General features: G+C 37.8%; 1 long non-coding RNA gene across 1 annotated transcript in view; it reads left to right on the top strand.

Annotated features, from left to right (window-relative positions):
* Positions 1–19,907, top strand: part of LOC105495740 (uncharacterized) — a 101,223-nt gene extending 81,316 nt beyond the window's left edge. Inside the window, exon 3 of the long non-coding RNA XR_011623591.1 lies at positions 19,610–19,907. This is a non-coding gene — a long non-coding RNA (uncharacterized lncRNA). The remainder of the gene's footprint in view (positions 1–19,609) is intronic.
* Positions 19,908–27,160: the final 7,253 nt, after the last annotated feature.

Genomic DNA, 27,160 nt, shown 5'->3' on the forward strand with positions numbered 1-27,160 from the left:
AAAAAAGGCATTATTAAAATACCAAGTAAAAGATTCATTTTATCAACCCTTGTAAAAAAAAATTCATTGTGCTATAATTACATGCCATAATCATGGCCCTTAATATTGTAAATTTCATTATGTGAATTTGTACAAATTACAAAATGAGTTCTAATTATTCTCCTGATGTAAATAAGTGGCTAAATGCTGCCTAAGAAACATGATAGAATGACTTTTCAAGTGTATTATTCTTATTAAAGCAAAGGAATTCCGTATTACTGGAATTAACTTTTACCTAACCCAAAGCTTAGCATTCCAGACAAAGCCACAGTTTTCTAAGTTGCCCTGCCTGTCTCTACCATTTCATTACATTAATCCATTTCTTTACTATTTTTTCTCACCTCTCACAGTCTGGAGAACTCCACCTTTAGGATAGCGTAGTAGCTAAATGCTTAGGCTCTAAAGGCATAAGGGCGTAGATCCAAATCCTATGTCTACCCTGTATTCTCTGTGTCCTGACATAGGCTCATTATTTCTAGGCTTTGATTCTTTCATGTGTTGCAGTGATGATAAAGGTATCTAATTAATGCATTGTTGTAAGGATAAAATAATGCAACATGTACGCAAACACACACACACACACTTAGCATATGATTTAGAACATAGAGAGGAATTAATCCATGTTGCTAATATTATCAAGGCCAGGTTTTCATTGATGTTCTTTAAGTACAGAGTCAAAGATTCAATACCTTGGGAAATGGGAGTGAACATGTATGAAAAACAAGAAATATTTGATATCATTCTTGCAGGGTAGACTGTCCACTGAGTAACCTTATTTTTTTCATTTATTCAATACTTTTAAACAAAATATATTTTCTGATATTTTGCATAGCACTAGGAAGACAAAGAACAATAAGACATATCCCTGCCTCCAGAGAACTCATATTCTGGAGAAGGAAGATAGACATGTAAACATATAAACTCACAAACGATACCATGAGTGCCATAACAAAGCTACAAACACTGGGATGCCAGATACTTTTGGTCTCCAGTGTTAGTAAAGGATGTAAAAGAAATTAAACCTGCTTATAGTCACCTGATAGGGACCTGCAGCTGAATTCAAGTCAACGCAAAATGAAGCTTGAAGGAGGTAGAGCCAATACTCTACCTGTATAAACTTGGTGCCTCTGTCTGAAAATCCAGCTGGGAATGCAAATACAGAAGCTGTAACATTGATGCACAAAAATGGTGTTACATCCAGACTCTGGGCGTGGCACAACTCTAATTTTGGTTGCTGATATCACTCACCAGAGAAGAGCATGGTACTTTTATGCCTTTGGGACCTCGTTTCCAACCTCCATTAACCAAAAGAGCCAAATGGCCGGGCGTGGTAGCTCGCACCTGTAATCCCAGCACATTGGGACGCCGAGGTGGACAGATCATGAGGTCAGGAGATAGAGACCAGCCTGGCCAATATGGTTCAACACCGTCTGTACTAAAAAATACAAAAATTAGCCGGGCATGGTGGTGGGCGCCTGTAGTCCCAGCTACTCAGGAGGCTGAGGCAGGAGAATCGCTTGAACCCAGGAGGTGGAGGTTGCAGTGAGCGGAGACCACACCACTGCACTCCAGCCTGGGTGACAAAGTGAGACTCAATCTCAAAAAAAAAAAAAATAAAAAGAGAAAAAAAGAGCCAAATGACTCCCGGCTACCTTGAAAAACAACCTAATAACTTGATGTAGAAATGAGAAGATGCTAAAGCCCCACAGGCCAATTGTGAGAGATTCCTATGGCTTTCAAAGATGGTGAAATTCTGATATGGATACAGACTCTCCTGTGAATTTCCTGGGGGTCATTTTGCTGTATTACTCACCTTTGCATCCCTCAGGTCCTTGGGAAAGGTCCTGTCACACAGATGCTCATCAAAAGTTTGTTCAATCTAACTGAACTGAATTACTAGAATTTAAAGACTTGCACAATAGTGACTTTTCCTATAAATAAATTACAAGTAAAACACGAGAGGCCTATGATACAGAAATAGGAATCAATGCCCCTGTAATTCAGTATTTTAAAGGTCTGTAAAGTAATACTCTAGAACACCTCTTTTTGTTTGCTAATATGTTTATTAATAATAAATATAATTAATTATAGTAAATAATACCATGCTCTCCTTTTTATAGGAATACAGTGCTGACAACTCTTTCTTCACAGGGAAAATGTTTGTATTTCTTCCAGAATTGATGAATAAGTGGATTGTTCAATTATTCACTTCCTTGACCAGTTCTGCTTCTTTTTACAAGGAATTTCTGTTATTTTAATTTTTAAATTATAAAAATTGCAAAATTAATACTTACCCAAAACAGATGTGAAAATAAAAAGTGAAACTCTTTCCCTTCCTCCACTACTGCTCCTGATTCTGATCTTTCAGTGTACATCCTTCCAGTCCTCTTCCTATACATGTATAAACCTATATTCCTAATGCATATGTCTATTAATATATAATGTTTTAACCCCAAACTGACATATTATATATGTTTTCTTAGGATTCAGTCTTTGTACAGAAGTTTTATATAATTATACACTTATTTCTATGTTTATTTATCATTTATTTTCCTTGCCAGCATGTAAACTGCATAAGAACTCTTATCCTTCAATATGCACCTAATACTTAACACAGTGCTAGGCATATGATAGGCCCTCGATTAATACTGAGTAAGTAAATTAACAAATGAATGAAAACATTTTCACCAACATCACATTTTGGACACCTTTTCATGAGGGCCCTGACATCCTCTTTTGTCTTTCCAACATCCACACAGGACTCCATTGCATGGATACCTTATGAACTATTGGAGGATATACTACTAATTCTCTGTTAGGGAGGGCCCGCCTTCATTTTAAGCTAGTCTTTCATAAAAAAATAAAGTTTTATCTAGGCATAGTGAAAGTATCCAAACCATAAAAAAAAATATATGAAAAGAAAAATAATAGTTCTCTCTTTCTACCCCTAATTCCACTTCCTAAAGAAAACAGTAGTACTACTTTTAACTACTTCTATTTTATGTTTGCTGGCACTTTTCTTTATAATTTAAATAAAATATTTATGATTTGTAACTTATAATTCATAATTTGGATGGTACCTTTCACATCTTAACTATGAAAAATAAGGAATTTAGTACACAATCCCTCAACCACAACCTCTTCAATTTCTTGCTTTTAACAAAAGTTTTATTCTTATTTTTTATGGTCAAAATTTATAACATTTAGAACGTAATCTTTAGCTAGAATTCAGCATTACCTGATTTATCTGTAGATTGACTCAAAAACTTAAAACCCAAATCAAAATAACATTCAAAATATTAAAAAATTTATTGTCAAAATCAATTTTTTTTTGTTTTTAGATAAACCACCATAATGCTCCTTCTGAAATCTAACTAATGGGAAAAAAACATCTCAATTGCATCTTCAGTTTCTTTTCTTCTTTTAGGCATTACTCGGTTGCCATGGTTGCTTGTATCTCAAGTCATATTCTTCCTTACATTCCTTTTTAGTTTTGCTGAAATTTTTTTTCTAGGGAAAATTTTCATATGGGATGCATGCGTGTAAACTTTCTGCATCCATACATGACCGAAATTATCTTTATTTTATTTTTATAATATTTGATAGTTGAGATGTATACATGCATATATATGTATATTTATAGATATATATGATTCTGGGTTGAAAATTATTTTTCCTTGGAGCTTTGAAGGTGTTGCAGCTTGGTAGTCTAGTGTGCAGTGTTGTTGATGGCCTGTTGCCAGTTTGTTTCTCATTTCTTTGTAGTTAAGTGTAAGTCTTTAAAATTTATTTTTAGCAAAGTACTACATGAGTCCTTTCAAGTTGCTATTGCTGTTTTCTGATTAAAGAGTCAAATAGCTTTAACAAGCTTATTAAATAACATGTTTTACTGACACTTTCTTCTTTTTCCTTTTTTATTTTTGTTTTCCTTCCTTCCTTTCTTTCTTCTTCCTTTCTTCCTTCTTTTTTATTTTGTTTGAAGCATTATCTATTGACCTTCCATTATGGAGATTGAAAAAGTAGCATTCTTTCATTCTTCTGCAAGAAGCCTTCAATTCCTTCTATCTTTTTGATGAACTTATACTTAATTTTGGTTAGATCAATATTATATTTTAATGATTGGATTATGTAAACTTTATTCAAAGCTCTCTTACACCTCTTTTTGCTCTCCCTGGAATTATTTGTTTTAGTTTTAAAACATATACGTATCACTAATTTATACCCAGAGTCTGCCAGTTGTTTAAATATCCTTTTGATATATTTGAGCACATCTGGTATGCTATCAATTTTGTCTATCTGGAGAACTCTCTACGGGAAGTTTCTGAACTTTTCCAACTTGGACCTGTTTATTCCTAGGCTTCCCACACAGCTATCATCCCAGAGTCTCCTTTCACCATCATTTGGTGAATTTCCTCACCCACTTGGGTTGAATTCCCTGTTCTAGAATCCCATATATTGTATCTTGTTTCACTTACTCATTTTGTAGGAACACCTCCTCTAGTAGCTTCCTGAGAAAGAGTGCATGGAATATAAATTTTTGAGACATTTCATGCCTGAAAATATCTTTACTCTGCCATCATAATTAGTTGGCAATTAACTGTATATGGAACTTTTTGTTGAAATCCATTTCCCTCAGAATTTTTGTAGGCATTGCATCATTCTCGAAGTTCTCCAATTTTCCAATTTTGATTTTTTTTTTCTTACATACAACCTCTTTTTGGCCTCTGAAAGCTTTTAGGATTGTCTCTTTGTTCCCAGAAATTTATTTTTATTTTTATTTCAATAGTTTTTGGGTAACAGATGGTTTCTGGTTACTCGAATAAGTTCTTTGGTGGTGATTTCTGAAATTTTAGCGCACCTGTCATTCAAGCAGTATACGTTGTATCCAATATGTGATCTTTTTTTTTCCCTTACCTCCCTCCCACACTTCCCCCCTGAGTTCCCCAAGTCCATTATATCATTCTTATGCTTTTGCGTCCTCATGGCTTAGCTCCCACTTGTGAGTGAGAACATAAGATGTTTGGTTTTCTATTCCTGAGTTACTTCACTTAGAAAAATGGCCTCCAGCTTTATCCAAGTTGCTGCAAAGGCCATTATATCATTCAGTTTTATGGTTGAATAGTATTCCATGGTGTATATATACCCCATTTTCTTTATGCACTTGTTGGTTAACGGGCATTCAAGTTGGTTCCATATTTTTGCAAGTGCAAATTGTGCTGCTATAAACATGTGTGCACATGTGTCTTTTTCATATAATGACTTCTTTTCCTTTGAGTACATACCCAGTAGTGGGATTGCTGGATTGAATGGCAGTTCTACGTTTAGTTCTTTAAGGAATCTCCATACTGTTTTCCATAGCGGTTGTACTAGTTTACATTCACACCAGCAGTGCAAACGTGTTCCCTTTTTACAACATCCACGCCAACATCTATTTTTTTATTTATTTTTAAATTATGGCCATTCTTGCAGGAGTAAGGTGGTATTGCATTGTTGTTCCCAGATAAATTTTACAATTTATCCATCATATATTTAATTATTTTTCTTTTTTTATTATACTTCAAGTTCTAGGGTACATGCGCACAATGTGCAGTTTTGTTAACGTATGTATACATGTGCCGTGTTGGTGTGCTGCACCCATTAACTCATCATTTACATTAAGTATATCTCCCAATGCTATTCCTCCCCTGTCCCCCCAACCCATGATGGACCCCAGTGTGTGATGTTCCCCACCCTGTGTCCAAGTGTTCTCATTATTCAATTCCCACCCATGAGTGAGAACATGCAGTGTTTGGTTTTCTTTCCTTGTGATAGTTTGCTCAGAATTATGGTTTCTAGCTTCATCCATGTCCCCAGAAAGGACATTAACTCATCATTTTTTGTGGCTGCATAGTATTCCATGGTGTATATCTGCCACATTTTCTTAAACCAGTCTATCACTCATGGACATTTGGGTTGGTTCCAATTCCTTGCTATTGTGAATAGTGCCTCAATAAGCATACATGTGCATGTGTCTTTATAATAGCCTGATTTATAATCCTTTGGGTATATACCTAGTAATGGGATGGCTGGGTCAAATGGTATTTCTAGTTCTAGATTCTTGAGGAATCACCACACTGTCTTCCACACTGTCTTCCACAGTGGTTGAACTAGTTTACAGATGGGCTGTTTGATTTTTTCTTGTAAATTTATTTGAGTTCTTTCTAGATTCTGGATATTAGCCCTTTGTCAGATGGGTAAATTGTAAAAATTTTCTCCCATTCTGTAGGTTGCCTGTTCACTCTGATGGTAGTCTCTTTTGCTGTGCAGAAGTGCCTTAATTAGATCCCATTTGTCAATTTTGGCTTTTGTTGCCATTGCTGTTGGTGTTTTAGTCATGAAGTCCTTGCCCATGCCTATGTCCTGAATGGTATTGTCTAGCTTTTCTTCTAGGGTTTCCATGGTTTTAGGTCTAACATTTAAGTCTTAAATCCATCTTGAATTAATTTTTGTATAAGGTATAAGGAAGGGATCCAGTTTCAGCTTTCTACATATGGCTAGGCAGTTTTCCCAGCACCATTTATTAAATAGGGAATCCTTTCCCCATTTCTGGTTTTTGTCAGTTTTGTGAAAGATCAGATGGTTGTAGACGTGTGGTGTTATTTCTGAGGACTCTGTTCTGTTCCATTGGTCTATATCTCTGTTTTGGTACCAGTACCATGCTGTTTTGGTTACTGTAGCCTTGTAGTATAGTTTGAAGTCAGGTAGCATGATGCCTCCAGCTTTGTTCTTTTCGCTTAGGATTGTGTTGGCAATGCGGGCTCTTTTGTGGTTCCATATGAACTTTAAAGTAGTTGTTTTTTTTTTTTTTTCCAATTCTGTGAAGAAAGTCATTAGTAGCTTGATGGGGATGGCATTGAATCTATAAATTACCTTGGGCAGTATGGCCATTTTCACAATATTGATTCTTCCTATCCATGAGCATGGAATGTTCTTCCATTTGTTTGTGTCCTCTTTTATTTCACTGAGCAGTGGTTTGCAGTTCTCCTTGAAGAGGTCGTTCACATCCCTTGTAAGTTGGATTCCTAGGTATTTTATTCTATATGAAGCAATTGTGAATGGGATTTCACTTATGACTTAGCTCTCTGTTTGTCTGTTATTGGTGTATAGGAATGCTTGTGATTTTTGCACATTAATTTTGTATCCTGAGACTTTGCTGAAGTTGCTTATGAGCTTAAGGAAATTTTGGGCTGAGACAATGGGGTTTTCTAAATATAAAATCATGTCATCTGCAAACAGGGACAATTTGACTTCCTCTTTTCCTAATTGAATACCCTTTATTTCTTTCTCCTGCCTGATTGCCCTGGCCAGAACTTTCAACAATATGTTGAATAGGAGTGGTGAGAGAGGGCATCCCTGCTTTGTGCCAGTTTTCAAAGGGAATTCTTCTCTTTGAAAGCATTACACCACAAAAACATTACAATTTGGCACGTTCAGTATGATATTTTTTTCCCATTCAGTATGACATTGGCTGTTAGAAGGAAAACTAACAAACAGAAAGGACATCCCCACCAAAACCCCATCTGTACATCACCACCATCAAAGACCAAAGGTAGATAAAACCACAAAGATGGGGAGAAACCAGAGCAGAAAAGCTGAAAATTCTAAAAATCAGAGTGCTTCTTCTCCTCCAAAGGAATGCAGCTCCTCACCAGCAACGGAACAAAACTGGATGGAGAAAGACTTTGATGAATTGAGAGAAGGCTTCAGATGATCGGTAATAACAAACTTCTCTGAGCTAAAGAAGGATGTTCGAGCCCATCACAAAGAAGCAAAAAACCTTGAAAAAAGATTAGATGAATGGCTAAGAAGAATAAACAGCATAGAGAAGACCTTAAATGACCTGATGGAGCTGAAAACCATGGTACAAGAACTACGTGACACATGCACAAGCTTCAGTAGCCAATTTGATCAAGCGGAAGAAAGAGTATCAGTGATGGAAGATCAAATGAATGAAATGAAGTGAGAAGAGAAGTTTAGAGAAAAAAGAGTAAAAAGAGATGAACAAAGCCTCCAACAAATACGGGACTATGTGAAAAGACCAAATCTACGTCTGATTGGTGTACCTGAAAGTGACGGGGAAAATGGAACCAAGTTGGAAAACACTCTTCAGGAGATTATCCAGGAGAACTTCCCAAACCTAGCAAGGCAGGCCAACATTCAAATTCAGGAAATACAGAGAATACCAAAAAAATACTCCACAAGAAGAGCAACACCAAGCACATAATTGTCAGATTCACCAAAGCTGAAATGAAGGAAAAAATGTTAAGGGCAGCCACAGAGAAAGGTCAGGTTACCCACAAAGGGAAGCCCATCAGACTAACAGCAGATCTCTTAGCACAAACTCTACAAGCCAGAAGAGAGTGGGGACCAATATTCAACATTCTTAAAGAAAAGAATTTTCAACCTAGAATTTCATATCCAGCCAAACTAAGCTTCATAAGTGAAGGAGAAATAAAATCCTTTACAGACAAGCAAATGCTTAGAGATTTTGTCACCACCAGGCCTGCCTTACAAGAGCTCCTGAAGGAAGCACTAAACATGGAAGGAACAACCAGTACCAGCCACTGCAAAAACAGGCCAAATTGTAAAGACCACTGATGCTAAGAAGAAACTGCATCAACTATCGAGCAAAATAACCAGCTCACATCATAATGACAGGATCCAATTCACACATAACAATATTAACCTTAAATGTAAATGGGCTAAATGCTCTAATTAAAAGACACAGACTGGCAAATTAGATAAAGAGTCAAGACCCATCAGTGTGCTATATTCAAGAGACACATCTCCTGTGCAGAGACACACATAGGCTCAAAATAAAGGGATGGAGGAAGATCTACCAAGCAAATGGAAAACAAAAAGAAAGCAGGGGTTGCAATCCTAGTCTCTGATAAAACAGACTTTAAACCATCAAAGATCAAAAGAGACAAAGAAGGCCATTACATAATGGTAAAGGGATCAATTCAACAAGAAGAGCTAACTATCTTAAATATATATGCACCCAATACAGGAGCACCCAGATTCATAAAGCAAGTCCTTAGAGACCTAAAAAGAGACTTAGACTCCCACACAATAATAATGGGAAACTTTAACACCCCACTGTCAACATTAGACAGATCAACGAGACAAAGTTAACAAGGATATCCAGAAATTGAACTCAGCTCTGCACCAAGTGGACCTAATAGACATCTACAGAACTCTCCATCCCAAATCAACAGAATATACATTCTTCTCAGCACCACATTGCACTTATTCCAAAATTGACCACATAGTTGGAGTTAAAGCACTCCTCAGCAAATGTAAGAGAACAGAAATTATAACAAACTCTCTCTCAGACCACAGTGCAATCAAACTAGAACTCAAGACTAAGAAACTCAACCAAAACTGCTCAACTACATGGAAACTGAACAACCTGCTCCCAAATGACTACTGGGTACATAACGAAATGAAGGCAGAAATAAAGATATTTTTTGAAACCGATGAGAACAAAGACACAACATATCAGAATCTCTGGGGCACATTTAAAGCAGTGTGTAGAGGGAAATTTATAGCACTAAATGCCCACAATAGAAAGCAGGAAAGATCTAACATGGACACCCTAACATCACAATTAAAAGAACTAGAGAAGCAAGAGCAAACACATTCAAAAACTAGCAGAAGGCAAGAAATAACTAAGATCAGAGAAGAACTGAAAGAGATAGAGACACAAAAAACCCTCCAAAAAATCAATGAATCCAGAGCTGGTTTTTTGAAAAGATCAACAAAATTGATAGACCGCTAGCAAGACTAATTAAGAAGAAAAGAGAGAAGAATCAAACAGACACAATAAAAAATGATAAAGGGGATATGACCACCAACCCCACAGAAATACAAACTACCATCAGAGAATACTATAAACACCTCTATGCAAATAAACTAGAAAACGTAGAAGAAATGGATAATTTCCTGGACACTTACACTCTCCCAAGACTAAACCAGGAAGAAGTTGAATCCCTGAATAGACCAATAACAGGCTCTGAAATTGAGGCAATAATTAATAGCCTACCAACCAAAAAAAAAAAAAAAAAAAATCCAGGACCAGATGCATTCAGAGCCGAATTCTACCAGAGGTACAAGGAGGAGCTGGTACCATTCCTTCTGAAACTATTCCAATCAATAGAAAAAGAGGGAATCCTCCCTAACTCATTTTATGAGGCCAACATCATCCTGATACCAAAGCCTGGCAGAGACACAACAAAAAAAGAGAATTTTAGACCAATATCCCTGATGAACATCAATGCAAAAATCCTCAATAAAATACTGGCAAACTGAATCCAGCAGCACATCAAAAGCTTATCCACCACGATCAAGTTGTCTTCATCCCTGGGATGCAAGGCTGGTTCAACATATGCAAATCAATAAACGTAATCCATCTTATAAACAGAACCAAAGACAAGAACCACATGTTTATTTCAATAGATGCAGCAAAGGCCTTTGACAAAATTCAACAGCCCTTCATGCTAAAAACTCTCCATAAACTAGGTATTGATGGAATGTATCTCAAAATAATAAGAGCTATTTATGATATATATTTAATTTTTAAGAGACCTTTTTACTCTGAATGCTCCTTATTAAAGGCATCCTATTCTTATTTTATGGATGTAATATTTTCTCATTTCTCTGAGAATATTAATGAATGAATTAATGAATACATTTTAGAAGCTTTTTTTTTAAGAAAACAAAAGGAAAAAAACCAAAAAAAAAAAAAAAAAAAAAAAAAAACCTATTTCTTCCAGCTTGCTTTGTTCTGTATGTGGTTTTGATCTTTCCTATTAGGCTCTCCTCTGTACTCATTTAAGAATGGGGCACTAACAAGCTTATGGGAAACTCTGTGAACTTGGTTGGACTTGTTGACTATTGGTCTCCCAGCAGGGAGATTGACTAAGTTTAACTGGGAAATTGCTAATGTCAGTATTCTTAGGTCTTTTTCTTTTAGACTGTTCTTATTTCCCAGATAAGAATCTAGTAGTATTCTATCTAGAGGACAGAAGAATCACTGAAAATATTCTGAGATCCAACTGGGAACAGGGTGATTGGTCTCAAGATTCTGTATGTACCTAGACTTTTACTTATTTTTCTGTTTTTAATACAGTGGCCGATCCTTCAACTGTGCTCCATTTCCTCCAGTCCTGAGACTTTCTATTTCGTCTAAGTTTTGCTAAGTCAATAACTATTTTTGTTTCCAGCTTCCAAAATCTTATTGTTATAATCTTTCTGTTCTTTTTGTCCTTATTGGATTAATGTCTTTTATTTTTAATCTTTTAACTCATTCATATTTATTGTGATTATTTATTCCACTTGCCATCTTATTTTGTATTTTCTAGTTGACATTCTTTTAAGATCTTTTTTTCCTTCTGTTTGGTCTTTCTTGGACTATTGTTTTTCTGTTTCATTTCCACCCCTCATCCTAAGGTTTGGAAATTTTACAGTCTTTTTATTTCTCTCTTCTGGTGGTTGATCTTTAAATTTTAATATCAATAATTAAATGTATATTTCTATTGGTATTATTAAGTTAATCAATATCTATATCATTTCTCTTCCAAAAAGAATAAGAACCTTAGAATGTTATTTCCTTCTCTACTTCTCCTTCCTATTTGGAGATTATCTATAATTTTAGTTCCAGATTGTTAGAAATATTTGTATACTTGACATATTTTATTTATATTATTATTATGTATTCTATATTACATTTTATATATTATAAAATATACCATATATAATAGCTAAATAAGCATATTAATATGTAATATTTATATATAATTTTATTATGATAGTATATATAATGATATAGTCTACATATTATATTATAATATTTTTAACATTTAATATTTTTAATATTATTTTTGCTTATTGCTGTTTTGTATCAAACTACTTTCTCTTGACTTTTTTTGCTAATGTACTTTAGTAATTCTTTGAGAGTGTTAATGTGTTAAAAAAATTCTGATTATTTTATGTGTTCAAAATGTCTTTGTTTTTATTTACTCTTGAATGATAGTTTACTGGGCATAGAATTCTAGGTTCAAAATAATTTTCCCACATAAGTTTTTAAGAGGCAGCCTCAAGAAGACATTCTTTCATGTGCTGTGGATGATGAGGTAGCCTATGTCAGTCTGATTCTTGTTCCTTTATACAGAATCAAGACATTTTAATTCTATGAGGCAATTGAGCTTTGTCTCTATCAATGAAGTTCTTCATTTACACCATAATGTGTCTTTTTGATTCACGTTGCTTGACACTTAGTAGGTGCTTCTACCTACCTTGAGGATGCCTGTCTTCAGTTGTGGAAATTTTTCTTTCATTATTGCTTTGAATATTTTTTTCTATATAATAATATATAATCTCCTTTCCGGGATAATGGTTAGATAAATATTGGAAACTTTGGGGTCTTTCCTCTGAACTCTTACTTTTTTGTTGTGTACTCAAACTCTCTGTCCTTTGAATTCTGTTGTGAATTCCTCAGTCTAATTATCTAGCTAATTAATTTGCTTTCATTGTCCATTTTGCTACTTAGTTTAGCTGTTTATTTTTAATTTAAATGATTAAATTTTTAGTGTTCAAGATCTATACTTGATTCACTTTATGAATATCATGTTCACTTTTACATCTTTGAGGATATTATTTATACCTATCCTAAAGTTTTATTCTTTTTTCTTGATTTCTTTAGGAGGCAATTGCTTCCATTTGTTATGTTTGATGCCTCTAATCAAATACTAATGATTCATGGTTTTGTTTTGTTTTGTTTTGTTTTGAGACAGAGTCTTGTTCTGTCACCAGGCTGGAGTGCAGGGGTGCAATCTCGGCTCAATGCAACCTCCGCCTCCTGGGCTGAAGCAATTCTCCTGTTTCAGCCTCCCGAGTAGCTGGGATTATAGGCATGCACCACCAACCTTGGCTAATTTTTGTATTTTTAGTAGAAACGGGGTTTTACCATGTTGGTCAAGTTGGTCTTGAACTCCTGACCTCAAGTGATCCACCTGCCTCGGCCTTCCAAAGTGCTGGGATTATAGGCGTGAGCCACTGCACCCAGCCTGGTTTTGTATTCTTCTCCAGATTCCCCACTAGCCTGCCTGTGAAGCCTGCTTTTGGGAGAGGGTCAGCATGTGCTGCCTACATAGGTACATTCTCCAGTGACTGTGGAGAAGGAGCAGTAGTGCTTATGTCTAGAGCATGTAGGTGTTTTCTGGGTCTAGAGGATACCCGATTCCCTTCATTTTACCCAGGGCTCTGCTCTGTGTCTATGACCCAGGTGCTTGCAGTCCAAGTTCTCCCTGAGCGGCAGCATGCCTGTTGGAGTTAGAGGGGTACTTGCTCATTAGCTGCCCCAAGGCCCATTCCTCTCCATAGTAACTGCTGCATCTGGGTTTCAAGCACCTTTGGGCCTCCTTTCTTTTTTTATTCCACAGTCTCTTTTTTGCATAGTTTGTGGTTTCCTTCTTTAACCTGATTCCATTTGACTTCTGTCTTTAGGAGTCTTCAAATTTTTTGGTCCTATGAGGACATTTTTTCTTACTGTAGAAATGAATGCTAATTTTTTTTTTGTTGCCACTGTCTTGAAGGATAGCACATTCCTTGTTTTTCACTGTAAAGATGAGTGCTAAAACTTTGGTTACTCTTATTTCTAAGGATGGTGCAGAAAGGTAAGGCTGGAGCTTGTTCTCAGTCTGCCATTCTGAATCTGAAGCCCCCCAGTTTAATAAAGGCAGTTTTCAACTGGCCTTCTATGGCAGTATATCATGGTTATTGAGGAACGTGTTTTCTAGAGCCAAACTCTTCTTGAATTTGAATTCCTGTTCTATCAGTCATTAGCCATGTGACCATAAGTTGCTTATCATCTCAGTGCCTCAGTTTCTTTAACAAATAGGATAATAATAGGGCCTACTTCAGAGAGTTGTAATGAAGATTCATGAGTACCTGACTTTTTTGAGTCTTTGATAAAAGTCTTCCATTATAACTATGGAAATTGCAAGGGACCAATTGGCTTAGCTCTTCTACATTCAATTCTTTATTAACTACTTTGATGGGTGCCCCAGGTCCCATTCCTGCTTTTTGTGTTAGTTGACCTAGATCTTGGAGTTTCACTGGGCAATGTGGTTTGGAAGTGCTGTTTTCCCTACTCGGTTTTCTTTGTACATCTGATCATATTTGCTTTCTCTCTTCCTGGTTCCTTTGAACTTTCTGTTCTTTTGCTTGATTCCTTTCCTCCGAGGATTGTTGTAGGCTCATTAAAAAAACCAACAACTTTTCTACCATTTCATTAGGACACAAGAGGAGTAAGAGTAGTTGATGCATATGTTTGGTCTTTCATCTTGAATCTGGGTCCTGTCTTATGAATTCCTCAATTTTCTGGCTAGCATTGGAATGTAATCTGTGGCCATTGGCAATGAAATAACATTTTATCCCTGCATGCTGCACTAAATTATAGTTTTGGGTTTTTTGGGTTTTCGTTTGTTTGTTTTAATTTGCTTGCATTTCAATGGCTCACAGTTTTTCCTCTCTGTGACTAATCACACAACAGCATGGATATTTATGAAACTCAGCCACCCGTTCAGGCCAGAATATTGGCACTTTCAGATCTTCAGCCAGAAGGCTGAGCAGCAGGCTCTGTTTCTAAGTTAGCCTTCTCAGTGTCTCACAACCCACACATTCTGTTTCTCTCCAGTTCCACAACTAGGAAAACATGATTCTTTCAAGAAATTTTTCTTGCATGTCTCCAAGAGCAAACACAAAGTCTAAGACTAAATAAACCTCTTTAGTTTAAGCTTTCAGATGGAAAAGAGGAAAAATGAGCAGAGTGTGACAAATTCAGACTGATCTGAGTTTGTTAGATTAGAGGCCACTCTCTGATTTGAAAGGGCCCATTTTCCAAGAGATTAAAACAAGCTGTATTAATGGATAACACTCTATGTAGGAAATAGCGCAGCTTGAGCATTCTTAACGTTTGCCTTTAAAAATAAGGTTTGCATGGAAATGAATTTATGAGTGAAAATGTATAATTTAAAAGAAGAGCTTAAGTTGCAAAGTGCTGTGTAGTTACTCATTTTCACTCAATAGTTAAAATGGTTTAACTGTTACTTGCAGTGCTAGAGAAAATGTTTAGAGCTACAGAGGATTAGTACGGATATCTTTCTGCCTGCTTCCAACCAAATAAAAGGTTCTTTCTCCTTTCTGAAATGTAATAGTCTTAGATTTAACTGTGTGGTGCACATTTCTGTAAATAAAGATACCGCTGAGAGTCAGACTGAAGAGAAATACAAATAGCTGCTGAAAAGCTATTATCCAGATCCTGAAAACTATGGTTTTAGCCAGAACTTTCTTAGAAAATACATTGCTTTCACATCTGTAATTACTAAGGTGTATAAATAGCCCAAATTAAAGCATAGTACTTTCTTTATTCCTCCTGCTTGGGAGATTGAAGTAAGCTTGACACCAGGGCAAGAACTCATCTATAATACTCCCATGGCATTATGCCTACTTTGCTCAATTTAGACCCAAATGGATTGTTTCTATCTTTGTAGTATTTTGGAGGATGTCTGCAATTAAGTGTTAACCATTAGATGAATTCAAACCTGCAGAACATTGGACCTTGCAGTTTTGCTGGCTTATGCCCCAATTCAGAAATACCCTGTGTGACTACCATCTGTGCCACTCATCACCAAACGAATACTAAGGGTGGGCTTACAAGTGAGGTTAAACATAAATTTCACTTTGAGCCTTTATTCATTAAGTAAACCAAGACAGTGTTAGGGATTACAGTAATTTGAAATGAAATAAGGGTAGGGATTTCTGTTTGGTTGTAACTTCTCAATAGATGGCGACCCTACTGGTATCTAATATGCTGATTTTTCCAGAATTACACATCTTTCTCTTTGGCCAATGAAAGAGCAAGATCACAGTCATTAGTGCCTTAGCAGACTGTTCCTAACAGCTTTACTACCCTGGAATGGGAAGGTTTATTTGACCCTTTAGACCAGAAGTTTTCAAATAATCCTAGCAAATTCTGGAATTATACTGGGGCCTTTGGGGGATGTGCAGGAGGTGGGTTGTTAGAGAGCAGGCAAGCTGGCTAGAGGCCAGACCCTACCTTAGTCCAAACCCACACACCTTCACCACCGCATATGCGGTGTTTACTGATTTTGTAGAGATTATGCTTCAACATAAAACTCAGTTTAATGAAGATTTCATTCCTTAAACAAAATAAAACAAACTCCCAGCCAGGCACGGTGGCTCATGCCTGTAATCCCAGCACTTTGGGAGGCTGAGGCGGGTGGATCATGAGGTCAGGAGATCAAGATCATCCTGGCTAACACGGTGAAACCCTGTCTCTACTAAAAATACAAAAAATTAGCCGGGCGTGGTGGTGGGTGCCTGTAGTCCCAGCTACTTGGGAGGCTGAAGCAGGAGAATGGTGTGAACCCGGGAGGTGGAGCTTGCAGTGAGCCAAGATGGCACTACTGCACTCCAGCCTGGGTGACAGAGTGAGACTCTGTCTCAAAAAAACAAATAGACAAAACCAAACAAACAAACAAAAACAAAAGAAAAACTCCCTTCATGTTTGGAAATTTGTGTTTTCAAAAAAAATATATTATGCTTTACTTTCTGAGAATAAAGTTATTTCCAAGAAATCTTCTGAAGGAAAAATGAGTTTGGTGGATTGGAAACCCACTATTCCCTAGAATAAAACTACAGGGATTTGGGGCGGGGTAGAGGCAACATTTATAGCCAACATTTCAGCCATATTTAGCCAACATTTACAGAACTCTTTGTGTGTCTAGGCCCATGCTGTGAGCTTTCAAGCATGTCCTTCTACCCATTCCTCATAGCACCTTTGAGTGCTATTATCCCTGTTTTATAACCAAGTAAACAAAAGCTGATGGAGAATAAGTGTTTTGTGCAAAAACACAGAGCTTATAGTGGTAGAGCCAGGATTCAAACACATCTTTCCATAGCTTTCTTTTACAACATGATTTAAGTCTTAGAACCTAAAACTGTGGGAGTTTATACATGACATCCTACTTCTATATTTTCACTATTTATGATTAAAAGTATATTATTAAAGGGGAAAAATTATACTCTGGATGAAATTATGCATTTATACAGTGACCCCATGGAGATTCTGTTGTACTTTTTGGTCTTTCCTATCCTTATAATAACAAGCTACTACGATCTGGGGAACTTTTGGAAGTCAAAGTATAAGGATACCCAGCTTTGAGAACTCATAGAGCTACTCCAGAGGATCAAGATACTTACACCCTCCACCTCCAAACAAATTCTCCATTTTTGAGGTTTTTCAAAGGGGTCCAATATTAATAAAATACATTTTCAAGGGCTACTACAGAGATTGATTTTAACCTGAAAGAAATTTTCTATCTAGTTTTTAAGACAGGTTGTAATAAAAGGTAGATTTTATTTATGAGAAAACTAATACTTTTCTGACTTCTCAACATGATTATATTTGATGAGGTCTTGGTAGTTTACGTGCATTTTCTCAAGTTCTAACATAGCTATCGAAACTATAACCAGAAATATTCTTTTCTTGTACATCAAATATATTGTTCCAAATTATGATGCTTTCTCAGCATTATTCAGTAATACTGTGCTCTTGCTGTTTTTAAAATTTGTATTCGTATTTCGTATTTATAAAACGTTAACCACAAGCTGGCTTGTTAAATATAAGAGCTACTGCAAATATTTCTTTGAAGAAATGAAAACACTGAATCATCAATACTGCAGCAAAATTGGAATCACATGGAAACTGAAATTGTTTTCTCTCTTCTCTCATATCATTGGCCTCTGCTTTGTTTCTGAATGTTCCCCCTGAATGTCACTGCAGATTTTCCATACCTTATCTACCTACAGTTTTCTTAAACAAAAAAAATTATATGGAATTTAGTATACATGTATACATATACATATGTGCATATATGTATATGTGTATATCACATGTGTATATAGGTAATATGTTTATATAGTGGATATATTTTGTGTATGTTGTGTGTGCGTGTACTTATATATTCCTACGTATTTAAAGCTCTGAGCCTGACCAACGTAGTATTGTGGGAATGTTAGTTCTTGGCCACTAGAGCCAGAAAATAAGCAGAACTCACAGTTGAATTATGCCCCATATAAGAAACACGTTTATTAGGTTATATGGAGGATAGGATCAAAAAAAAAAAAAAAAAAAAAAGACAAAAGGGCCAGGAGGCAGTGTGGTGAGGAGTGTCCGTGTAATCAAGTCTGGGCTCAAAGTCCAGCTCTGGTTCTTACCAATGGAGTGACATTGGACAATCCTGTCCTGCCCTTTGTCCCTCAGTCTTCTCTTATGTAAAACATGTGATTAGCCCCTAACTCAGAGGACCTCAGGCTAACAGCTGCTACTTTAAAGAGTACTTCCTCCATGGTAGTCACCATGGAAAATGTTCTGATACATCGGAACACTTTCTCCTCCCGAAGTGTCTTTGTGGTAGGTATACTTATCTGAATTTTACCCTTCCAGAGAAGTCAGTGAACCTTGCTCAAGGTCACCAAACCTGACCTAGAGCTAGATTCAAACACACGTTGATCTATCTGGGCTCTCAAGCCCATGTGTTAGGAGCAACTGTAAAGTTGCCTCATAAACTGGAAAGTGTTAACATTGGCAAGGTATCTTATTTTGGGCAAAGAGAGAAAAAGCAGGAGGACAGTAGGGAGTGGGGGAGTGGACAGGAGCAGGAAAAAGAGATCTAGGGCAAGAAGACTGGAGCAGGATCTCTTGTTTGTTTTCATGCCCTACACACAAACCCAAGAGAGGACTGTAGGAGAGAGTGCCTGGGTGGTGGGCAGTGCTCACGTGTCATGTGCCCGCTCAGGTGGGCAAGCACGGCTGTACTACACATGTCTACTCTGTGTTTTGACAGCTTCTTCCAGCACATCCTGGTCATGTTGGCAGGCAGTTAGCCTCTTTGGGAAGGATACTACACTCTTGCAGTTGCCTGGATCTCACCCTGCTGGACTCAAACCTGCCAGGCTTATGTTAGGTGTGTCACCTACTTCGTTTGAGAATCCACATAAGTAAACAAAATGTGTGGAAAAAGGAAACATTCACAAAGCTCCTGCTCTCCTGGGAAGCATGTTCACCAGAGACTGCTGTAGAAGTAGACAAAGGGCTTCTCAGTAGCTGCATCCGAAATCCCCGTGCCGGGTACACTGTGGAGCATCCACACAACGGATTATTTCCCAGTACCTCTAGTATTACATGATATCTGAAATTTCAGCATGAGGTCAGTTAGCTAGAAACTGACCACCTGAAAAAAATTCTAAAAATCCTCATGGATTTTAAAACTCTCAAATGATCTGCTTATGTGATCTTTTTTCTTTCACACTTTATTGATTGCAAAGACCCCTACCCAGGTGCTTTCTCTGCTTTGCTTCTCATTTCAAAAGGAGATGGCTTCTTGGAAAGTAATTTCCATTTGCAGAAGAAGAAAAGGTGGATTTTTGTTTCTTTCCATTGCAGGTCAGAACCACTTGAATAATGACACCTTAACAAGCTGAGTAATCAGTCTTCAACAATTGGATATTTTCTATGGACACAGAGGATTTAATTGGATAGCAGCATTTTATAGAGACCAAGAAGTTTCTGGTAATAATAACAACTAACCATTGACATTTATACAGTGCTCTGTAGTTTAGCAAGTATTTTCACAAGTCTCATGTAGTTTCATCTCTAGCATTTAATATACTTTAAAAAAGTAATAGCTAACACTCATTGAGTCTTGCTATATATCGGGCGGTTATATTTAACTCATTCAATGAATTAGTTTATTAATCCCCAAGACATCCTTATGCTTTCTCCATTTCATAGATGAGAAAACTGAGGCTCAAAGGAATTAAATGACTCCCCCAATCAGTCATTCACACCCACAAGGCCTGCAAATGGCTGTAGTTGAATTATTGCCTGAGAGGCTAATCTTGGATTGTCTCAGTAGGAGTAGATATTGTCTTACCTTGCCTCACTAAGCGTTTGGTGAATTCTCAGTTCTACAGGGTCCTAGGTGTTCTATGGAAAAAAAGAAGGCTTCTGGGTCAAGTGAATTTTTGAACTGCTGAGCTACACAAAACTAAACACGTATTTTCCCTTTTTAAAGAGGTGCTTCTCAGGAGCTTCATGTTTCTGCATCCACATATTGGTGATGCTAACCTGGACTATTCCCCCAAAGAAAGGGTTCTAAAGGCAGAGCTGGGAGGTCAGACACTTTGGCCTCCTAGGGTCTGGTAACACTCTTCTCTTGTGATCCTAAAAGATGGTTGAGAAAACACTGAAAGTGGCTTTACTTAGAAAAAGTTATCAAAAACATTGCTGCACAGAGCCACACCCCGCACCTGTTTTCTCCCCGCCTTCCAGCTTCAGCTTCAGCCTTCCCTTTCAGGGCCCCTCTCACCATCCCGACAGCAGCCCAGGGAAGATGTGGTACCTGGGAGGTAGATGACTTTGAGATCCACTCCCGTCTCTACTGTCCTCCAGGAATGTGAACTTGGGTGAGTTATTTGCCTTCTGTGCTTCCATTTTAATATCTATGAAGTGGAGATAATGATACCTACTTAGTATGGTTGTTGTAAAAATTAAGAGTCTATAAGAAAGCTGCTAGTATGAAGTATGGCACTGAATAGGTGATCCATAGTGGTAGCTATTGTGGCAAGCTAGAAATAGGGCCTTCAAAATAGAAGCTGATCTTTGCTCTGGACTTGGCCCTTGCATAGGAAAGGGATTTAGTAAATATTTGCTTTGCTGACTCTCAGTAGCATTTTATATTAGCAACAGATCTCCATGTTGTCCCTTAACCAAAAAGTTAAAAAATGTAATGTATTTCTCACATACAGCAGTAGGATCATAGTGGGCAGTCTTTATGGGAATCCTTTTGGTATGTCCTTAGCATGATATGTGATTCTTAATGGGCTTCTGAGGAATGTGAGATAGAACAAAATTTCCCTCCAGTGCCATAGCATGTTACTATTTGTAAGCACTTTCTTCTGTGTGAAACTTGAGTCTCTTATGAATCCTATCAACCTGATATCTCCTTAGTGTCCCAGGGCTCAACCCAGACAAGAGGAATTCCTCCTTGCAGCAACATTTCAAGGCAGCCTATTCCATCCTCAGCACTAAACCTCACAGGTCCCTTCTCTTTTTTTTTTTTGGAGACAGAGCCTCACTGTTATCCAGGCTGGAGTACAGTGGCGTGATCTCGGCTCACTGCGACCTCTGCCTCCCAGGTTCCAGCGATTCTCATGCCTTAGCCTCCAGAGTAGTTGGGATTACAGGTATGCGCCACCATGCCCGGCTCATTTTTGTATTTTTAGTAGAGATGAGGTTTCACCATGTTGGCCGGGCTGGTCTTGAATTCCTGACCTCCGGTGATCTGCCCGTCTCAGCCTCCCAAAGCACTGGGATTACAAGCATGGGCCACTATACCTGCCCAGAGGTTCCTTCTCTGGAGGTGAGGTCTCCCTCCTCTCTACAGTGTCTGGTTCTATCCCCAAGGGCCACAGAGAAGGAGATTGATCCCTCCCCTAGAACAGCAGCTACTCTGTGCTGCCTTCAACTGCCTCCCCATTTGTAGACAGGGAAAACAGCAGAAAGGCTTCCAGGTTGTTAGAGAATGCTCTCCTTCTTGACTAACTATACTACCTTGAATATTTCATACCTTTTTCCATCTAGGAGGGATTTTTCTAAAACCCAGAAAATGCCCTGACTCTTCTCAATTCCCGTGGCCCACCAAGTAAAACCAAATCCCCTGGCCAGGCCTTCACAATCGAGTCACAACCTGTCTTTCAAGTAACTCTTTCTGACCCATTCTCCTCTCTTCAGCTCTTAGCCACCACGGCAGATTCACTCTCTCTTCTCTGAACAGCACATATCTTCTTCAATGGCATATATCATTTTATACATTAATGTCTTGTTTGTGTTGCTTTCTTTGATAGGAGTATTCTATTCCCCTTCGCCGCTAGACATACTCCTATTCATTTTTAAAGCTCGGCTTAAATTTCACATTCTCCACCTTCTCCAGGCAGTTATTTAAAACTTCTTCCTGTCTATTATAATAGCATATGAACACATCACTACAAGCATAGGACCCTAACACTCTGATATGGTCATTTGGTTGGTAATTGACCTGTCTCACTGGACTGTGAGAACCTGGTAGGTATGGGCACTGACTTCCTCATCTTGGTGCCCCACGAACTTAGTACAGTACCTGGAACAGCTTGGTAGATGCTTGATACTTTTTTGTTGAATGAATAAATGAAGAGTAGTAGAGTGAAAGCATCCTTCTACCTCAAAAGTTAACCAATAGCCCGGGGCTGGTTGGAGTCAGGAGGGTCTGGTGATTTGAGACTCACTCTAATGTTCTGACTGTAGTCATTAATGTTGAGATAATTACCTCTCTGACCTGGGAATAGCAGGAGAATTTGTGGGTCAGAATAGGAAATGAATGGAGCCGGTGACTGTGTCTTATGCTCCTATGCTGACTGATTGGGAGGCCTAGGAGGGCCTGGCTGCTGCCTGGAGCATCTGGTGCGGTGTCCACTGCCAGAGTATTGAAGTTTCCTGAAAATTCAGATTTAGGAGCTATCTTACTCAGAGTAGCCCAGCCTTTCAAGTTTCTGAGGACTTGAAGGGTAAGTGACACCCCTGCAAAAGATGGATCAGACTAATCAGAACAGAAGCCCCAGCCGACACAGAGAGGAGAGTGTTGCATTTAGCAGGTGAGGGTCAGCCGTTACAGTTCATACACGTTGTTGAATCTGTACACTGGATTTGCACACTGGATCTCCCAGTCAGCCCAGCTCCTTGGTCAACGTTAAGAACAGTTCCGTGTAGAGAGATGGACTTCTCTTAAGTCTCCTCTGCTCAGGCTGATTTCAGGAAGTCTCTGTGGTGGCAGAGGAGTCAGGACCAGAAAACAAGTCATGACCCAATTAAGTGATCCTAGAGTCTGAAATAGCAGCAGCTGCCAAAGAACAAAGCAGGTTTTCAGACACCAGAGGGCCCCTAAGGAAATTAGGACAAAGCAGTTTCATTGGAAGTACGTAAATAAACTTTCTGACTTGATGAATAGGCATTGTGCCAAGTGGTCAGGCAAGGGGATTTGTTACCTTGGGGGTGGCTGTGGAATTTTCTTTTCTAGGGATTTTAACAGCAGGTTACATTTTTATTTGTCTAGAGCTGTGCAGCTGTGAGCCATCCTGGAAGCAGGGAAGGGGTGGCAGCTAGGAGAGATTAGTCTACCCTTACTTATGGAAACTGCTTTAGAGGAGGTATGAGGGGAATTGTATATGATCTATAGATATATTTTTACCACAGGCAAGTTTTCCTTCAGTTGGCCATAGAGGCATGACTTGTTTTCCCTGATGATTCAGAGTTCTTGGAATTCAACATGCCAAATGAGTCTCTTAATCAGTATCCAGAATAGTGTAAGAGTTCCGGAAGATAAGCAGATAGATATAAACCACAAAAGTTGCTTTAGCTCATCCTGTAGTCTAAAAACAACTTTAGCCATTACTTTTAATACTACTAAATGCAATACTAAATACTGTGTGAATCTTCCAGTAAGTATATTTTCATATTGACATTGACCAAATAGACATAGTCATGGGATAATGTCCTGGGAAATACGGGGTCTGCTCTAAATGAAGAGGTGTGGAAACTGGTAATGTGCAGCCTGAGTGAAGAAGGCTCTTGCTGCCTTTGAATATTTGAAGAGTTGTCATGGTGATGATGAGAGTTAGACTCCGAAATGCTTCAGAGAACAAAACTAGGACCAGTGGGTGGAAATTACCAGGAGGCGGATTTCAGGCCAATATTAGAACATTCTAATAACTGCCGCTGTTTGTCAGTAAAAGGAGCTGCCTGAAGCAGTCGTAAGCTCCCAGTGGAGTGTTTCAAACACAGGCTGGGTAATCTCCTGGCTGTAGGAGTATTGGGTGGGAGAATGGGTGTCATGACCTCCAAATCCCCTTTCACCCTAAAGATTAATTGATTTTATGGAAATCTGTATTTGGGCAAAGGGTGGTAGGATAAATATTCTGCTTTGTACTGCATTTTGAATGCTGACTGAGTTAGGGATGAAAAAAAGTCAATGGCTTATTTTGTTGCCTTTCCCAAAGAAAGGGATATAAGCTTTCATTTAGGGATTTTAGAAAATCCATTTAGTTTGATTTTCTTGTCTCATGGCTTAAGTGCAAGAAGGTACTAGCTGAGTTTTATACTTGGTGACAGGCTATACTGTGTTTGCACAGATTGCTTCCTGTGAATCTTATTTTTGGGTCCATATTTGTAGGCTGTACTTGCTACCAGGGCTGTATTTCTATGTCTTGAAAATTGGTGCAAAGATGTTTATGCTCTGCATGTTGAGGGAGGAAAGAGCTGTTTGTAATCTTGTACTAACCTGAATTTCCTGAGTAACTTGAACAGTTTTCACATTCTTTCTACAATCCTGTGGATAATGACATTGCTAGCTTACTCCCATGCTGTTAATATATTCATGTGTATTCTTAGGACAAAAAAAGTACATGGTATGTTGTTGGCTGAAGGGTTCCCTTCATTTCCTCCTCCTCTGTCTCTCCTAGATAGAACCAAGTCTTTCCTGTTGTTGATCAAGACCATGTTTGCATTTTCAAAGTAATTAGCAACGGGTTCTTTTGCATTTTTTTTTTATACTGCTTGCTGCTTATGGTTTTACCATTGGGTGCATAGCTAGGATTTATATCCAATATTTACCTAATCATTTCTATCAAAGATAGATTTTTATCAAAGTTATAGTGGATGTCTCCACTATAACTTTACCACTGGATGATCTGTAGTAGACATCTTCTCATTTACCAGGTTATTAGAAAAGCAGAAGCACTTCTTAATGCTAATCTGAAGGAAACAATGTCCCATCTGTATCCCCAGCTCTGCACTATCTCTAGGCTCCCTCTTGAGTTGAATTCAAAAGAGTAAGATTATTCTGGAAATTCTGCTTGTCTCAGGGCAGTTGGAAATGGGAATTGGCTTTAATTACATTTAAACACAAAATAAACAGTCCTTTGGTGGAGGGGCATTTCTCTTGCTTTTCACCTGCAACAATTACAGCAGAACAGAGTAATTGCCTTCACCATGCTTATTTCAGGAAAAACTTTCTCACTACCAGCAGTTCTGACTTAATTAAACAGAACGAGTTAATTTGAGCTATAATTTGAGCTATTATGTATGTATAATTAATAATGTTTATATTAATTCATATTAGATTTAGTTGTTTTCCTTAAAATAATTATCGAATGTTATAAAAAAGAGCTTCTGAACAAACAAAAACACCTCAAACTCTAACCTAGAAGGGGAGGGTATGGGGGGAGGGAGATCCTTTTGTAATTATTCACATATTACAGCTCTCAGTTCTCAACTCTAATTGGGAGTATTTGTCCTTTTCTCAAATTCACTAATAACAGAAATAGGAAGAAAGGAGGTTTATTTTATTTTATTTTTCTCTATCTTTGGCTTAAATCAAATACAGGCTGAATTTTCTAGTTCTTTCTTGGGATCAGGGCAGCCAGATAACATATCTTTTCACTCTGCTCTTACATTTTGTGCTGTTCTCAGTGTTTTATTTTGGACCTGATTGGTTTCACATACCACCAGATAGGGCAGAGAGAGAAATAACTTTCCCAGGAGGTCTCCAAGCTATTAGGATATCACTATAGAAACAGTCTGGCAGCACTGACATTCTTACATATCAAAATTTGTTTATGTAGAAAATGAACTATATACAACCATCCTGATTGCACTATTTCCCCTCCTCCAACTAACCAAGCCATTGTCTGGTTTACATTTTGATGCCATTCTCAGAACTATTTATTCCACTAAATAAAATTTGGTAGATTTTTTGTTTTTTTTTCTCTTTTTTTAACATCTGCCATCTGCAGTATATACAGTTGCAACCTGCATGCATCCTACTTAGTTTCTGCAATGTAATCAGAGATGCCATCTTCCTTTATCAGTATTGGATCACGTTACCTGAACTTTACTTAGATTTTTGTGGGCAAAGTTGGGAGCTCATCATCACCAACTTTAATCCTAAGAGGTCAGGCATGCTGCCACATGGTGGCAGGGGAACCGTTTGGGAGGACATGCTGTCATCTTTAGAGTAAAATCCCTAAGGCTTTAGAAACTCTTGGTGTAGATATTAAGCTCAGATTTATATGCTTGCTAAATCACCCTAGCTTTCCAAGTGTCAAGGTGGTTTTAATAACTCTAACTAAGGAAAAAACTGAGAATAAACTTTAAAAATAAAAGAACAGAAAGGAAAATTAAGATTTCTACAATCTGATTTATAAAATTAAAAATGTGTCTTACTTAAAAAGCACAATGACATTATTGCTTGTTTGCTTTAATATTTTTTCCACAGTGACTTCTCTTAGTCTTTTTTAGTTTGGTACCACATTTTTGGTAATAGATTTTGCTGATTTCAGGGAAAGAATCCTTTCCTCTGGAATTACTGGAGTGCATGGAACTTCATAGCACCAGAACTCTCTGATTATCATTGATATAACAGTACAATTAGCTAAATATGTTAAACACTGTATTTGGACTTCTGTTATTCCAATTATTATTTATTTATAGTCAACTCAGTATCCCTGAAAAATAGTTTTTCTGACCCCTATTTTAAAAATCCTTATCATCTGCTAGGAGGCTGACACCACCAGGCTCTCATTTATTCCATTTATACTATGATTGATAAGAGAAAGTGCCACCAGTTGCCATGTGTTACTTCTGTAGTCAAAGTCTGAATTGCTTATGGCTTGATGTGGGGTGGAGGGTTTCAAGCAACAAGGATGCCAAGGTTAAGACTTCTCAACACCACGGGCCCTGTAAGTATAAGTAATACTACTAGACATCTGCATAGAGAAGGGCTTCAAGAGTGTTGGGGTGGGTCTATGAGATTTAGAAGGAGAACCTAGGGGATGATATAGAAGAGGATACAAAATGCTAGAGGTGGAGATAAGCAAAAGGTAAAGGTCAAACCCAAGGTAGAGC

The sequence above is a fragment of the Macaca nemestrina genome, chromosome 5 (genome assembly GCF_043159975.1).
Source record: "Macaca nemestrina isolate mMacNem1 chromosome 5, mMacNem.hap1, whole genome shotgun sequence".
NCBI classification, from domain to species: Eukaryota; Metazoa; Chordata; class Mammalia; order Primates; family Cercopithecidae; genus Macaca; species Macaca nemestrina.